At 40.5% G+C, this 13386-nt stretch overlaps 2 pseudogenes; both read right to left on the reverse strand.

The window, feature by feature from the left end:
• Positions 1-658: 658 nt before the first annotated feature.
• LOC117071515 lies at positions 659-1506 on the reverse strand (annotated as a pseudogene).
• Positions 1507-5550: 4044 nt separating this feature from the next.
• LOC117071075 lies at positions 5551-6139 on the reverse strand (annotated as a pseudogene).
• Positions 6140-13386: the final 7247 nt, after the last annotated feature.

The raw sequence follows: 13386 nt of genomic DNA on the forward strand, positions 1-13386 counted from the left end.
AAATTTGATAGTCAAAAGTGAGAGGGTGGTAGTATGTCCTTGGAACTGGATGGGAAGGAGAAAGGACAAGGCCCAAGAACTGAGCCTTGGGGCACTCCAACATTGAGATGTCCAGGAAAAGGGGTAAATTACAAATGAGACTGAGAAAGCACTGCGAGGGAAACAGAGAAGTGGGAAGAAAGTCAAGATTTTGGTGTCTAGGAAGCTATATTATGGAGGAAACAGTGATCAGTGTGCTGCACTGAGTATTGCAGATGCAGCAAGCAAGATGAGCACCAAGGGTTGACCACAGAATATTGAACCAGAAACAACAAACAAAGGCATCTTTATTTTTATTTTTAACTTTATTAAAATACTGAGTTTTATTTCACATGTATAATTTTGTCTCCCCACCATTTCCATGTCTAACCACTGCTACTACTATGTCCGATCATAACATTCCATACATACTTAAAACCAACCAAAGAGTGGAGTTCCATCTTTTAAAACTAAACAGGCATTTTGGACAACACATTCTTGGCAATGGAACCTAGACAACATTTATCAAACATGGTAGGGAAAGTTCTCACTCTGCATTATAAAAAGAACAGCCAGATATCAACTGTTACAGAAATGAAATAAGAGAGAAAATTTTTGACAAATTGTTTAAACTATTTTCTTAAAGAGACTTCCTCCACTGCCAGAGATCTTGAATAGCCTCCTGGTAAATCCTCCAGAAGCAATTCTTCACATAATTGAAGAACTTGGCTTCCATTTTGGGAAGAGAACCACCTTTTTCTACATTTGCTTGCATTTTTGCTTTAATGTCTTCTATAGAACTAGGTCCTTTTGGTGTTTTAGGAGTTTTGTTCCTGTTTTATGAAAAATTCTTGTCCTTTTGTTCTTGGTGTTGATGATGGTTTTGAGACTTTTCCATTCTGATTTGACTTTTGTGCATTTTTTGGCTGGAGTATCTTGTACAGATTTCCTCACTGGTGCTTTTTCTTCAGTTTCCTCATCATCAAAATCATTGTCATCCTCATCGTCTTTATCATCACCATCATCTTTATCAGCAGCACGTTTTACTTTTTTCTGTGGAACCTTGCTACTACTTCCGGGGGCAGACTGCTTTCCAGATATACTTAAGAGTCTCACATCCTCTTCTTCTTCATCTTGTGACTCTGCATCTTCCTCCACAACTGCTAAGTGAGGTCCACTAATATGCACTGGCCCTGAACCACACTTCAACCGTAAGATCACTAGTGGTGTTATTTCAAAGCCTCCAATGGAAACCGTTAGCTGTACAGACATTTTCAAGGCTGCCAGTGTTACTTTAATTGGATTGCCTTCCTAATTCATTGCTTCTGCTTCAACAATGTCCAATTCATCCTTTGCACCAGGCCCTAAACTGACTGTTCTTAAAAATAACTGGTGTTCACTTTCATCATTATCCACCTTAAAGTGGTAATCTTTGTCAGCCTTTAGTTCACAACTGAAAAGATAGTTCTGGGGCCTCAGGGGGCTAGTGTCCACGTACATGCCTGTCAAATCTTCCTTCGGGTGGCAGCACACACTTAGGTGGGACAGAAGGTGGACTGATATAAACAACCACTGCTCAAGAGAACAGCTGCGCAGGACGGAATCACACAGGAATGGCATCTTTATTTTTTGAGGAATTTTTTTTTCTTTTGCCTAGAGGAGAGCAAAGAAACAGGACAGCAGCTAAAAGAGGAAGAAGTTGGGTAAAGAGAATATATGTGCGTGTGTGTATGTGTGTGTGTATATATCTGTGTGTATATATGTGTGTGTGTATATATATGTGTATGTGTGTGTGTGTGTGTGTGTGTGTGTGTGTGTGTATGGAGAGAGAGAGAGAGTCTTGCTCTGTCGCCCAGACTGCAGTGCAGGGGCACAATCTCATCTCACTGTGACCTCCACTTCCTAGGGTTCAAGCAATTCTCCTGCCTCAGCCTCCTGAGTAACTGGGATTACAGGTATGCATCACCACACCCGGCTAATTTTTATATTTATAGTTGAGATAGGGTTTTGCCATGTTGGCCGCACTGATCTCGAACTCCTGACCTCAGGTGATCCTCCTGCTTAAACCTCCCAAAGTGCTGAGATTACAGGCATGAGCCACGATGCCTGGCCAAGAGAAGAATCTTTTTCAGATGAGAAAAATAGCTACAGTTTTGTACGCTGATGACAGCAATCTAGTAGAGAAAGAAAAAATGATGATGCAAGAGAGACAGGAAAGAATTGCCTGGATGCTGTGAGTGTCCTGCTGGCTGCAGAGTGGAATAGTTGCTGAGAGATCCAGCTATGAACTGAAGGAGCCTGAATTCCTAGTCATCATGGAGTTGCCATCTAAGTCCAGGATTGCCTGCTTCTGGATCTGTATTTCTTCAAGAGAAATAACTCTTTTTTTCCAACATGTTATTAGGAGAAATTTCAAACATATAGGAAACTGGAAATAACTGTAGAGCAAACACCTGCCATCTGCTTTCTACAATTAATATCTCTCTACACTTATTCTGATATACCTATCCATCTCTCTATCTATCCATTAATTTCTTATTTTTAGGGCATTTCAAAGTGAGATTCAGACATGAACATATTTCACCCCTAAACACTTCACCATGTATACTGCTACCTAGACTTTAATATCTAGTTATAGTTCTTTTTTCTTTAAGATAAAATTTACCTAAAATGAAGTGATCTAATTTTACTGTACTATTTGATGAACTTTGGAAGATGCATGCACCTGTATAACCCAACCTCTATTAACACATGGAACAATACCCTTACCCCAGAAAGTTCCTTCAGGCCTGTTTCCAGTAAGCCCCTGCCTCCACCCTATCCCCAGAGGCAACTGCTATTCTGATTTCCTTTTTCATCATTGATTAGTTTTCCCTGTTCTTTAGATAAATGGAATCACATTGTAAATACTCTCTTGTGTAAGGCTTTTTCACTCAGATAATATGTTTTTGCGATTAAGCCATGTTGTTGTATTTATCAGTAGTTCATGGCTTTCTGCTGCTAAGCAGTATTCCACTGTATGAATATAATACAGTTTGTTTATCCATTCTGCTATCAGTGGTCACCTGATCTGTTTCCAGTTTCTGCCTATTGTGAATAAACCCATATGAACAGTCTTGTACAATTAGTTTTATGGACATTTGATTTCATTTTCTTGTATGGAATTGCTGGGTCAAGTAATAGTGTATTAGTCAGGGTTTTCTAAAGACAGAATCAATAGTGTATATGTGCGTGTGGGTATGTGTGAGTGTATGTGTGAAGAGAGAGAGAGTGAGTGAGAGAGAGAGAGACAGAGAGTGTGTGTGTGTTTATTTTTAAGGAGTTGCTTCACATGACTGTGGGGTTGGCAAGTTTAATATCTGCAGGGTAAGCCAGCAGGGTCGGCCAGGGAGATATTAATGGTGTAGCCCAAATCCAAAGACAATCTGGAGGCATAATTTCTTCTGTTTGGGGGAACATCAATCGCTTCTCTTAAGGCCTTCAACAGACTGAATGAGGCCCATCCACATTACAGAGGGTCATCTGCCTTACTTACAGTTTACTGATTGAAATGTTAATCACCTCTAAAGAATAACTTCACTGGCCGGGCGCGGTGGCTCACGCCTGTAATCCCAGCACTTTGGGAGGCCGAGGCGGGTGGATCACGAGGTCAGGAGATTGAGACCATCCTGGCTAACACGGTGAAACCCCATCTGCTAAAAATATAAAAAATTAGCCGGGCATGGTGGCGGGCGCCTGTAGTCCGAGCTACTCGGGAGGCTGAGACAGGAGAATGGTGTGAACCTGGGAGGCAGAGCTTGCAGTGAGCGGAGACTGCGCCACTGCACTCCAACCTGGGCGATGAGCAAGACTCCATCTCAAAACAAACAAACAAACAAACAAACTTCACAGCAATATCTAAATTAGTGTTTGACCACGTATCTGGGTACCATGGCCTAGCCAACTTGACACATATATGCTTAGGATCAGGCCAGACACAGTGGGTCACATCTGTAATCCCAGCATCACCTGAGGTCAGGAGTTCAAGACCAGCCTGGCCAACATGGTGAAACCCTGTCTCTACTAAAAATACAAAAATTAGCAGGGCATGGTGGCACACACCTGTAATCCCCGCTACTCAGGACACAGAGGAGGGAGAATCACTTGAACCTGGGAGGCAGAGGCTGCAGTGAGCCAAGATCACTCCACTGCACTCCAGCCTGGGCAGCAAGAGCGAGACTCCATCTAAAAAATAAAAATAAAAAATAAAAAAATAAAGAAACGAGCAGGTATTTTTTTCAGAGTGGTCACACCATTTTATGTTTCTACCAACAATGTACGCAGATTCCAGTTGCTCCACACATTTCCCACCATTTGGTGTTACTTGTTTCAATTTTATCCATGCTAGTGAGCGTGAATTGGTGTCCTGTTGTGGTTTTAATTTGCATTTTCAATAACAAATGATTTTCAGAATCTTTTCCCGTGTTTATTGGCCATGCACCTATCTTCTCATTCACATGTATTTTGTCTTCCAGTTATTGATTCGGTTGTTTGGCTTTTGTTTTTGAGTTTGTATTGAGTTGTCAAGTTTGTCAGATTTTTTTAGTAAATATTGTTTTCCTCTCTGTACCCTATTATATATTTTCTTCATGATGTCTTTTAATCAAAAGTATTTAATTTTGATAGTCTAATTTATAAAATTTTTCTCATTTATGGTCACTGCTTTCTGTAACCTTCTAAAGAAACTCTGCCTACCCCTAGATTGCAAAGATGTTCTGTGATTTCTCCAAGAAGCCCTATAATTTTACCTTTTATAATTAGGTCTCTGATTTATCTTGAATTAGTGTTTGAGTGTGGTATGAGGTAAGGGGTCAAAGTTTATTGTTTTCCATATGGATTTTAGTTACTCCAACCCTATTAGTCGAAAAGATTTGGCACCTTTGTAAAAATCACATTCTGTAACTATAGGCTTATTTCCAAACTGTATTCTGTTCTATTGATCTATTTGTTGATCTTCATACCTGGACTAGTTTATTGATTACTATAGCATTATAGTAAGTTTTGATTTAGATAGTTTGTCTTCTAAATTTTCTCTTCTTTTTCATGATTGACTTTGATATTTAAGTCTTTTGAATTACCATAAAAATTTTATTTTTATTTATTTTGATTATTAATAAGTTTATTTTCATTGTCTCAAGGTCTGCTGAACTCTGGATCCAGGCTGTGTCAATAGGGTAGTGTGATGCCTTCTGTGCCTGTCTCTGCCTCCTACATTCCTTTTTATTTATTTTATTTCATTTTTTATAATAGAGACAGGGTCTTGCTATGCTGTCCAGGCTTGTTTTTAACTCCTGGACTCAGGCAGTCTTTCTGCCTCGGCCTCCCAAAGTGCTGGGATTACAAGCATGAGCCACTGCACCTGGCCATGTCCTTTACCATCTTCAGAGGGCTTAGCTTGCAGTTTTAGCAGAAGGATAGACTCCCAGGAAGACTGAGAGAGAGATTTGGGGCCCAAGTTGATACTATCAAATACACTGAACTTGACTGTGTTCACTATGTTCTCATTCTAGAGAAATGAGAATTGCTAGTGAGGCTGGTGCCATTTTGTGTATCTTCTGTACCTTGACGTCCCTCAGAAATCTCGCCCCTTTTTCTAAGGACACGACAGGTTCCCTGTTTCTCTGGATATAAATCTAGATCTTCAATTTTGAAACCAAATTTGAACTCTTGACTCTGGAACACCAATTTCTTCAGCAAGCTGTTCTCTGGAATCAATCCCAGGGTATGGCTTTTTCATAAATGCCTTGATAAGAGTGCATAATTGAGAGCTGCTGTAGGTGGTACACCACCATCTGGCTTCTCTGCTTTGAAACTCTGCATCAGGTCGATCTTGCCCATGGCTCTGGCTTGATTCTAAAGTCCCAGGTTCTGGTCTCTTCTGGAATCCATGCCTAGCTGTTCGATTCTGAAACCAAATCTGGATTTTGATTTCTAAAGCAAGTTTTTGTTTGGTAGCATAACCTGGGTAAGGTTTTTGATTGAAGATAGTGATGAGGATTTTCAATTGATCTTCTATGAATTTGGTGCAACTGCACCTATCATTTGTTGTCACCATCTTGTGTGAAGAGGTGTCTTCGGCCATGCTGGAAGAGAGTCCTAGAGGCTGAACTACTGTCGGGGAGGCAAGAATTACCATATAAATTTTGGAATCAACTTGTCAATTTCTATAAAAAGCCAGGTAAGATTATGCTTGTGATTAGTTAAATCTATATATCAATATCAGTTTGGAGAGAACTCCATATTCAAAATATTGAGTATTAGATCCATGAAAATGGTATGTTTATTTATTTATTTAGCTATTTTTTTATTTCTCTCAGCTATGTTTCACAATGTTCAATGTAGAGATATTGCGTGTATTTACAAATTAAATCCTAACAATTTTATATTTTTTATAGTATTGTCTGTTAAATTGTTTTTATTTAATTCCATTTTCAACTGTTTGCCACTAGTACATAAAATGCAATTGATTTTTGTATACGTATTTTACATGGTCTGATCTTGTTAAATAAATTTATTAGTTTGACTTGTTTTGTAGATTCTCAAGAATTTTCCATGTAAACAATCATGTCATCTTCAAATAAAAACATTATAGTTCTTAAACCTATGCTACACTAATGTTTTGTTATTTGTAGCCGTTTGTAATCATTTCTAATCATGTGAGTAGCAGTAGTGAAATTTTGACAATGAATGAATGCCAAACACAATGAAGTTTGCTACAACATTATTTATAGTTCCTAAACCTGTTTTCAACTAAATGTTCAACAATAGAGGATTAGGTCAGTAAATTTAGGGTACATAAACTTATGATGAAATATCATGGAGCTATTTAAAACCTCATTCTTGTATAGTCTTTAAGGGTATAGGAAAATTCTGATGTATCATGTGGAAAAAAACACTCAAGATACCAAATAATCAGAATACACTAAGTCATTCTGTGTTAAAAAAAAGAATTTCATAGTCTTGGTGTTTTAACACAGCAAAAGTTTACGATTCATAGGGATCAGCAGTCACTATGGATTCTCAACTGATTGTGCTCTACCAGCTTGTGGCTCCAGCATTTGAGATATGTGGCCCTCTTAGTTAATGCTACAAAGAAAGAGAGACTGGAGAATAACCAGGTTATTCTAAGGCTCCAACAACGTTCCTGGCTTGCCGTCCCTGAAAGGAAGTTTATCTTATGAGCTACCGCTACCAACACACAGAGCACCTACACACCTACTATCATAGTAAACCAACATGTTAATCAAATAATGGCCTGAGCTCCTAGACAGAGTTCATATCATTTAAGTGTGCTGTGCACACTAAACTGCTGATTCTCCATGTGGAGGAAGGAAGCATATCAGAATTATGTAGATAGATTATGTTTTTTATTAATGTCTTTAGACAACTTTTACTGGAGATTGTTATACCTTTATTGGGAGTGGGGAAATAGGGCACTGGAAGAAAAAAAGGGAAACTGGGAATATATGTTTTGAAAACATTTTCCAAGTGACTATATTATGTTACTCCTCAAACCACTGATCTCAACTTCTCTTCATAAAAATGAACAAAAATTAGCAGCTTGAAGAGGTGAATCAAGCAGAGTGCCAGAAAACAGGAATTTAAACACATTGAATTCATATTTGCAGTGAGATTGGGAAAGAGATCATGTTTATAAAACAAGAGCAGACAGTCATGGGAAAGGGCAGTGCTAAGGAAAAACAGATCTTGGAAAAACACATAATTTCCAAAAGAAAAAACAGCATAAATATCACAATGGATACTTCAGAAAAAGTCTTAGAAGTCAGACCAACTAATGTTATTCTCTTGGAATGCAAAACCAAAAGTCAGAGATGAGAATTACAAATGAAAAGATAAATTAATCAAGCAATTAATAGAGATAAAAGATAAAAACAATCAATAGAGCCATAATAATCAAAAGATAAAGATAATCAAGGATAGAGCCATATTAATCAAAGATAAAGATAATCAAGAATAGAGCTAGGACTCAGTCAGTAGAATAGACATGCCAGGAGGAGAAACAGAAGAAGATGAAGAAGAGAAAATTAAAGAAATTGTCTGAGCTAATATGACTTCCATCGTATCACCATGTGAAACCTCGCTTTTTTTTTTTTTTTTTAATCTAAGTTGAGGCCCAAAAGATGAAGGGCAGGAAACAATTTTGAAATGTAAGTCACAGCAGCTAATACAGTACTTGCTCCTTTAACTGGTCAAAAGCCTAAGCTGATCATCCTAGCTCTATTTTTCACCACCCTTTTCCTCTTCCCCTTACCTTCTGCCAGCAACTCTGATGAATGAGATTCCTTCCTGGTAGAATGATGCCAGCCTTCATTTCCACAGGATCCAAGCTCTTAGTCGTCCTGTCTTTATTGGATTTCTGCAATTTTCCACCAATACAGTGAACATTTGTCTACCAGATACAGTCTCATTTGCTTCTATTGCACAACAGCAACCCAATTTCCCCATAGCCATTGGGATTAATTACCCCAGTCAGTAGAGTGACTCCTCCACCTGTTAGTTTAGTGGTATGAGAAATAATGTGATTGGAGTTCAGTGTCAAGCTATAATTTTATCGATATATCACTGTGATCTCTAGCGGGAGTTTTCTTACCTTAGGCACCAGGCACTCCAACCCCATCAAACTCAAGGTCATAACAAGGGAAAGCCATTCTTCAGTGAATTGTTTGGTAAAATAGGAGGGAGACAACTCCCATATCCGACTTTACCTCCCAGACTCACGCATTCTGGCGATTGTGGTGGCCCTGCATACTGGCTGCTGATTAAAGGAATCTTCTACATCCTGTAGGGTAGCTCCCTGACCTTGCAGAATGTTGTCTCCCCACTGGTTCTTGTAATCAAACCTTTGCCATTTTATTAAGGCAGTTGCTTCCGGGTGATGGGGCACATTGTAAATCTCAAGGCTATACTTCTTTTGCCTTAGAACAACTGCTTTGCTGGAGACTATGTTGTGTGGGGTACCGTGGCAGCCAATAAGGCACCAATCATGATGCATGTGGAAGCACGATAGGCAAGAAAAGTAAATCTATTAACAGCACAGACATTTATCCTGGTGAGGTCAAATTTGTTGCCCTCTCCATGATGGATGGAGCAATGGAATCAATGTGTCCTACGTGGCTGCTTGGTATACCCAGGGATTAGGGCCATACTTGCCATTGGCACATAGGGAACTCAGTGGTGTCAGGAACCAAATAAGCCTCGCTGGGGAAAGTCCAGGCTTCTTGACTCTAACTATGCCTTCAGGGAAACTTGGGATAAGAGCCTGAGCAAGCACTGGGGTGGCTGGGGAAAGAGGCTAACTAGCATCCACACTTAGTCATTATTGAGAGCTGGCACTGGAGTGGATGCCCTCTGGTGGGCATTTTTGTAAGAAATGATTGTCTTCTCTGTGCTCATTCTGAGAGACCCACCCACACATCTCTAGCCCAGGCTTCCCTATCACCAATTTTCCAATAGCTTTGCCCTCTGGCTGTTGGTTGGGTTCAGCCACTTTCGAAGTTTCTAGCCAGCCACTTACCTGTTAACCTCTGCCAATGACATAATGTTGAGTCTTACTCCTGCTCTTCTCTTCCAGGTGAAATAGGCAACCATCTGACTGTACTACCCAAAGTCTGCCCAAATGAGGATTTCCCTTTACCACTCTTTGAAGGCCACCCCTAGTGGATTTTCTAACCCACTCTTTGTGGGAAGGGTGGCTTCTTTGCCCTCTGGCTGTTGGTTGGGTTCAGCCAATGGGAAGGGCCTTTAGGAAATCTAAAGGGGTATGGGTGGGGGAAGAGGGAAAAATTCAGCAAATACGCTCTCCTGGCATCCTCCTTAGTAACTCATCAGTAGCTTCATTTCTCTACCAAAGACCACAGATTCTACTAGATGCTCCCACACCACCATTTCTGAAAACCATCCCTCCCCTTGCCTTTCAGGCCTTGGGGTTCAGGGGATGTGCAGCTGGCAGCTCTCCACTTTTCTTGAGCCTGGGATGCTTCACCATGTCTTATTGGGTTCCCTTAACCCAACCGCACCTCTGCAAAGGGTTCCTTCCTTAGACTCTCCCCATTCACCCTTCTGAAGTTTCCATCTATTTTTTGATAAGCTTAGACTAACATTGTAATTGGTACCAGGAGTAGCTCCAGGAGCAGAGTGGAAGCCCTTGACCATGAGCAACAACATAGACACAATTTCTAAAATTAGCAGGGGTGTCTTTTGTGGCAATGGAAGTATTTTGACCCGCAACATCTATGACTAATTTAACTGTAGGGTCCCTAGAAATGAAATTGATGGGTAGACTTACTCAAGTGTACTTGACTCATGTAGAAAGAAACTTTCTGGTTCTGATGAGCAGAATCCTAATACAATGAATCCCAATACATGGAATCACTGTAATGGGATTCCATGACCTCTTGCCCACTTTCCAGACCTAGGCCAGTTCATAGAACCAGAGTAAGCTGGATTCTTTGAGGAAAAACTCTATAGTGCAACCACATGTATATACAGTGTGCATCTATCTCCAGGCCTTCCCCAGAGGGCCCTGCATTTATTTACAGGGTTACTATGCACTAAGGAAAAAGAAATATCCAGACTTTCCAAGGGTTATGAGTCATCTCAGAGCAGATGTCAAGCCCTAGAAATTGAATTAATCTCTCAGTGGGTCTAGTGAGACCCCCCATGGTTTACTTGTCCAGTTCCAACATGTAGAAGGCCATCATCAAAGATCTGAGAAAGACAGGGGTGCTAGGTCTTACCATAGTGGCCATTTAATTAGCTTGTTGGGCCTGTACAAAACTCAGATAAGTCTGGAGAATAACTGTGCATTTTCACATACTTAGTCAGGTGAGGATGACAACTGTAACTTTGGTTCCAGATATGGTAATTTACTGAGAAAATCAGTACAGCCACTGGCTACCAGTATGCAACTATTGACACAGCAAATGCCATTTCTTCAATTTCTAGTGAAAAAGATAACCAGAAGAAATTTGTCTCCCCATGTTTTCCCTTGAGACCATGACAACTCCCCTGCTTCTTTGTTATAATATAATGCACAGGGATCTTGATTATTTTGATATCCCATAGAACATCATGTGTGGGCACTCCCTCAGTGACAGTGTGCTCATTGTACATGGTAAGGAAAACTTCCCATCATGAACTAGGTGGCATCTGAGTCACCAGGTCATAGAGGTGGGCACAGCACCTGTAGTTACATGGAAAAGATCTAAATGAGACTGACTCAAGCAGGTACAGAAGGTACAGGTAAATGGCATGAGCATGTAGCTCTCTCCCTCAAGGTGTCTCTTCCTTACGCTTCACTACTTCTCCCTCTACCCACACTGATGGCCTCATAGGGAATTCCTTCCTGCTCACCAGTCTCCGGTTTATGGAGGGGTTTTCAGGGTGTAAAATCCACTAGGGGCGGCCTTCAAAGAGTGGTGAAGGGAAATCCTCATTTGGGCAGACTTTGGGTAGTACAGTCAGATGGTTGCCTATTTCACCTGGAAGAGAAGAGCAGGAGTAAGACTCAACATTATGTCATTGGCAGAGGTTAACAGGTAAGTGGCTGGCTAGAAACTTCGAAAGATCAATATTGGAAAATTGGTGATAGGGAAGCCTGGGCTAGAGATGTGTGGGTGGGTCTCTCAGAATGAGCACAGAGAAGACAATCATTTCTTACAAAAATGCCCACCAGAGGGCATCCACTCCAGTGCCAGCTCTCAATAATGACTAAGTGTGGATGCTAGTTAGCCTCTTTCCCCAGCCACCCCAGTGCTTGCTCAGGCTCTTATCCCAAGTTTCCCTGAAGGCATAGTTAGAGTCAAGAAGCCTGGACTTTACAGTTAAATTAGTCATAGATGTTGCGGGTCAAAATACTTCCATTGCCACAAAAGACACCCCTGCTAATTTTAGAAATTGTGTCTATGTTGTTGCTCATGGTCAAGGGCTTCCACTCTGCTCCTGGAGCTACTCCTGGTACCAATTACAATGTTAGTCTAAGCTTATCAAAAAATAGATGGAAACTTCAGAAGGGTGAATGGGGAGAGTCTAAGGAAGGAACCCTTTGCAGAGGTGCGGTTGGGTTAAGGGAACCCAATAAGACATGGTGAAGCATCCCAGGCTCAAGAAAAGTGGAGAGCTGCCAGCTGCACATCCCCTGAACCCCAAGGCCTGAAAGGCAAGGGGAGGGATGGTTTTCAGAAATGATGGTGTGGGAGCATCTAGTAGAATCTGTGGTCTTTGGTAGAGAAATGAAGCTACTGATGAGTTACTAAGGAGGATGCCAGGAGAGCATATTTGCTGAATTTTTCCCTCTTCCCCCACCCATACCCCTTTAGATTTCCTAAAGGCCCTTCCCATTGGCTGAACCCAACCAACAGCCAGAGGGCAAAGAAGCCACCCTTCCCACAAAGAGTGGGCTAGAAAAGGTGGACAGTGTGGATTTGAGAGTTGAACCAAGAAGAGCATCCAGAGCAGGTGCTTTATCTGCCCTGGATACAGCTCTAGATATGATTCAGCACCTGTTCGAGAGTAAACTATTAACAAACTATACATTTAAAAAAAATTTCCCTAACTGGAGCCAAATAATCTACCAGAAAACAGCAGCAAGAATTATACCTACTGGTGGAACTTTAAAAGAATTCTCATTTAGAAGTATCAATTTGCATAAACTCTTAACAATGCATGTGCCCATTTATGTCTTCCAATAATTTATTCTAAAATAATAACACTCACAAAATTGATAGACATTTATGTTCATTGCAGGATTCTTCATGAATAAAAAAATGCTGGACGTGTTCAATAATTAAAGGCTAATTTAATAAAGTATAGCATAAACATACAGTGGAATGCTGTGTTAAAAAATTCTTTGTTGTTTTTCAGTTTTCAATTAGCCTTTCCTGTGCACCTAACCATAGATCAGGCATGATCAGTCACTTTTGTAAAGTTCTGTTTATTCTTCATTATTCTGTTTGGTTTAACAGCAGCCATTTGTTTTTCAATTTAAACACTTTTACGAAAGAGCTAGCCTTTTTAAGACATCATTATTGAGGCTGTAGGGTGTCCAAGATTATTAAGATATAATCTCTTCCCACAGGGAACTCCTAGCTAAAGAGGACAAATAAGATGCCTGTATAACACACAATGTAAGAACTGCTATAGAAAATGACAAAGGAGAGGACTCCAGAAACATGTAATGGGGAGGGCTTTCTTTTGTCTGAGGTTGTAAGGAAGTCTTCCTGGAGGAGGAGGTACCTGTTCCATGTCTCCATAATTAGGTATGATTTGACAGGTAGACATAAGCAAAGGACACCCAGATGGGGGAGCAGA

Source organism: Trachypithecus francoisi, unplaced genomic scaffold (genome assembly GCF_009764315.1).
Source record: "Trachypithecus francoisi isolate TF-2019V2 unplaced genomic scaffold, Tfra_2.0 Lachesis_group3, whole genome shotgun sequence".
NCBI lineage: Eukaryota > Metazoa > Chordata > Mammalia > Primates > Cercopithecidae > Trachypithecus > Trachypithecus francoisi.